Source organism: Poecilia formosa, unplaced genomic scaffold (assembly GCF_000485575.1).
Source record: "Poecilia formosa unplaced genomic scaffold, Poecilia_formosa-5.1.2 Scaffold73, whole genome shotgun sequence".
NCBI lineage: Eukaryota > Metazoa > Chordata > Actinopteri > Cyprinodontiformes > Poeciliidae > Poecilia > Poecilia formosa.
Window position 1 is genome coordinate 665,663 of NW_006800012.1, and position 4,516 is coordinate 670,178.

Below are 4,516 nucleotides of genomic sequence, written 5' to 3' on the forward strand. Positions count from 1 at the left end.
TATGTATGTATGTATGTATGTATGTATGTATGTATGTATGTATTTATTTTAAAGTTACATACTGCAGCTTTAAAATGGAAAAACAATTAACATCTTTTCACATGGATGTAATTTGGCACTATACAAATAAAAACTGATTTGATTTGACTGATAAAATAATACTGAAGCACACAACTGTTATCTTAAATTTTAATGTCCGTGGCCCTGAGAACTGTACCTGTAACAGGCTGTAACAGAAATTGAAGCTGTGAATTCTTTCCAGTTGCACCACAAGTAATGAACTGTCTCTTTTTGATTGTTGGCATTTTTAATCAGTAAAGAATGTTTAAAGGAAGAGGCCTGCTGTCAGGCGCTGACGAGAACAATCACTGAGAAGTCTGATTCTTTTCATTCAGCCTCATTTTACCTGCTGGTCTGCTTCACTCTGTTTTTGTTCTTTTTTCAGTTATAAAAGCAGCAACAATGCACAAGTAGTGACAATTGATTTTTTTTTTCTTTTTTGCACCCAAAACAAATTAAAATGGCTTTTTAAACGGCTGGTTCTCTGAAATTTTTCAAGCGATGCACGCTGAGTCTGATTGTGCCTTGTTTTCATTTTTCACATTCACTATATGAACCATCACTTTCACTACTCTCCACACTTTTTTTAGTGTGAAAAGTTGTTCTTCCCCATGGACGTCGAGGTGCAACAAGCTATTTTTAGCAGCTTTCGCCTCTGCAAATGCAGCAGGTAAAGGAGCTTTTTTTTTTTCCCAATTTATTTCAACACAAAATTTAAGGTAGAAAACATCAAATGTATGTCTAAAAGAAGTTTCAAAAGCGTTGTCGGCAAAAAATGGTTGCCAAAGTAAGTGAATGGCGGACTGAAAGGGAGCTGTGTCACACAGCGTTCTCTGTTTGAGGAGAAAAAAGTGTCATGTTTTTCAGACTTGGTCCTCGCCGTCCTCTCGTAAAATGAATGCAAAGCCTGGCTGTTTATTCCGAGCTGTCAGAGAGAATAAGCCCATGGACAACATGGTGGGCAGTTCTGGCAGCCAGTCACAGCGGAGAGGGGGAGGGCTTATAGAGGTCAAAGAAAAAGAAAAAAAAAACAGAGAGCTGGGAGTGAGATGTGGAGGAGGATACATCAGGATAACCTGGGAGGAGGGAAAAAAAATGTGTGAGCAAACCACACACACATGCCTACTCACTAGTAAGCAAGTGTGTGTATGCTGGAAGAGACAGGCTGAGAGACGTTCTTCCGCCGGTGCTGAGGGCGGCAGGTTTTTGGCAGCAGCGGTGCTTTCATGGGTGCGGGGGATGGAAACACGGAGAGTCTGAGGAGGAGATAAAGGCAGAAGAAGATGGGATTTGACTGTACCAAGCTGCGATGATGGGTGGGAGTACAGGGTGGAGGGGGGCTGGAGGGAGGGGGTCATGTTCAGCATGAACAGGTTTAATAGTCTGACTTCGTTTGACCTTGGGCTTCTGCTGCATTTTGCTGTACCTGAGCACAGTGACCGCTGAGCGGATACATGCCCAGACTTTGCTCCTGAGGCCGCGGCCAGCGGGAAGCAGCTAACCGTGCGCGTGGCTACAGATGTTCACGGCGCGGCGCAGCACGCTGGTGTTCTCTGAGGTCAACTGTTCGTGGCGGCGGGCCAGGGTCTACAAACCTCCACTGAAAGTATCCAGCTGTTGGTGTTTAGACTGGATTATTTTATCCATATTCAGAATCAGAATCAGTTTTATCCACCAAGTGTGTTCGCACACACAGGACTACATTTCCCATGACCCCTTCTTCATTTCCTTACATTTAGACCCACCTAACAGGTGTTTCTGAAAAACACCAGACAGGAAGGTTAAGTGAGCGGTATCATGTAATATCAACTTTTGAGCTTTAAATGATTTTATAGTGTTAATACCTCATGAACATACCTGGAGTGTTGCCTTGATTCATTCATGCATGTTTGAGAAATCCTTTCATCTCCATGGCAACAATTCAGCCAAAACATCTGGGTTCCACTTATAATGCCTACCTGAAGGTGGAGCTTCACAGAGAGCAGGAGTTTCTTAAAGAGACAGAACCACAATTTCAAAGTGTTAAATCAGGAAGTAAAAGCATTTAAGTCATATTTGATATATACAGTATTTTTATAACAATTGATTGTAACATATTTACTCGATTGTGCTATAAAATGGCACTATGTGCCTGGAAAACACATAAGGAGTGTGGGTGTCGTCTCTCCTTCTTGGAAGTGTAAAGGGGTGTTGGTGTCGTCCCCCCTGGTTGAAAAGGGGTGCGGGTTTTAATGTTTTTATCTTTATTTATTTTTTATTTATTCATTAACATTTATTTTCTATTATTTTTTTTTATTGTTATTATTTTATCTCTTTCTCTTTCTTACTGTTTATTCAATCTTACATGACTCTGTGTTTCTGTATTTAATTATGTAAAGCACTTTGAAATGCCTTGCTGCTGAAATGTGCTACACAAATAAAATTTGATTGATTGATTGATTGACAACGCTGCCCCTTTCAGAACCTAATCAATAAAACTGTTTCAGTCCCAGAACAGGGCTGGTATTTTGTTGCTGTGCTGGTGATTTTGTTTTATTAAACTCACTTATAAATGAGATCTGGGATCTCAATGGGATACCCTGTATAAAGATCAAATAAATATAAATAAATATTGATTTTGCAAAACATTTACAAAATTCACTTTTTACGTTTGAGTCTCTACTGTTTCCAGAATCAGTCCAAGTGCTAAAATGAACCATCCAGACGTTTTCTGGCATAACCCCACTGTTTTTTGGTGTCTTTAAAAGCCTCCTAATTATAACATCACAATTAGCGAGTATTGCCCCATTACCTAGCAACCCAGATGAACCTAGTCAGCTGGTTTTACTGCTGTACAATGGCTGCTGGAAAAGACAAGATTTTAGTTGTTGACTTCCCATCCAGAAACCAGCTGCTGCATCCTTGATGATTGTGCAGGAGGCTCCACTTCTTCTGTTGTACTGTTGTACAATTGTCCATCTTATTTGCAGCCTTTTTGACATTAGGCCAGGGGCGTGGCCAGCAGGAGCTTATTTACATAAAAGTGACGTAACCCTAAAGCAGTTAATTTTAAAAGGAGATCAAAATCTCATTATTTGAGAAGGATTTTATGCAAACATTTTTTTATATGGGTTTTATATCACCCATAGGCATGTCTTAACTTGATTTAAACAAACCATAATGGATCACCTGTAACAAAGTAAACAATTATGAATTATTATTGGTGTTTCTTTGTTTCTCTCTCCAGTATATTTCGGATTTGTTTGGACCGCCTTCTGGTATATTTTTACATTTTCCACAGAACTGCGGCGCAGTGCTTATTTTATCACTCTTGCAAGCATATTTCTAAATGTCACAAGTCTAAATCAAAAAATGCTGCTCTAAACATGATGGAGTTTGTGAACACTATTTATAATGCCCAAAGCAAAGTTCACTGAAGAGTAATCATAAATGGCAATGCAAATGAGAGCCATGCAGTTTATAAATGAATCAATACCACACCACAGCTGCTGATATTTAACAGTTCAGCTAAAAAAAAACAAAATCTGTGTTGCAAAGGGAATAACTGAAGTCAGTTGCTTCCCATTTGTGACTTGAGCAAATGGGATGAGATGTTTATGGATAAGTCATGTTGCAGACTAAGCTCTGCACTGACATTAGATTGTAAACATGGTTTTCACAACATTTTAGTTGGATAACAGTCACCACTTTGATCTGTTTTTTTTTTGTTTGTTTTTTTTTTGGCTGCCTGGCCCAGACAAAATAATTTTTTACTTTCCCCAAAGGAAAAGTTGGTCCATTGTTTTACATAGCTACAGACAGGGCTTCGCAAAGAACTGGTACCCAGCATCCCCCGGGGCCATTTTTAATTGAACAGACATAGAAAAAACATTTCCTTCCATTAACCAAAGTGAAACTGTGATAGAAATGTGAAAAACGGAAAGATGCCGAACAACAACCGCTGTCTATGTGCAGATCAAAGGCGGCTTCAGATGATCAAATTGGTAGATTTTGTCACGGAGTTGGACTGAACTGAAACGAAAATAGGCAATCATGTCGATGGGAGACATCTTAAAAGAAAACCGAGCAAACAGGCTAACCAAGCCTGACTTTAAATGTCTTTGATAAGATCAAATTTGGGTTGGACCTGTGGATTTAAAAAGGGCAAGCGGCTGCCATAGAACGATGTCCAGGAATGTCTAGCGTTTGGAGGATAAGGACTAGCTTTACTATAAACATAAACCCACTTTAGTGACAAGTTCATATCTATAGGATGTCAGAAACCTACCAGTCTACATTTTGAAGATCAAAATAATTAATCCTTCCTGAAACTCTTCAGCATCAGAGTTACACCCCATAAACTGTTGGGTGGTCTCCGAACAACAAGGGGATTGCAAGTATTGGAGAACAATGAAGTTTCGATTGGAAATTAGGATCTTGATGAACAGTTTAAAATAACTCGTCTGTAGAGAAAAAA

The 4,516-nt window shown here is 39.3% G+C and overlaps 1 long non-coding RNA gene across 1 annotated transcript; it reads right to left on the reverse strand.

Annotated features, from left to right (window-relative positions):
- Nucleotides 1-1,706: 1,706 nt before the first annotated feature.
- Nucleotides 1,707-2,106, reverse strand: LOC107836665 (uncharacterized). Its single transcript, XR_001662609.1, has 2 exons — nt 1,918-2,106; nt 1,707-1,818 (listed from the first exon to the last, which is right to left on the reverse strand). It is a non-coding gene; the product is annotated as an uncharacterized LOC107836665 (long non-coding RNA).
- Nucleotides 2,107-4,516: the final 2,410 nt, after the last annotated feature.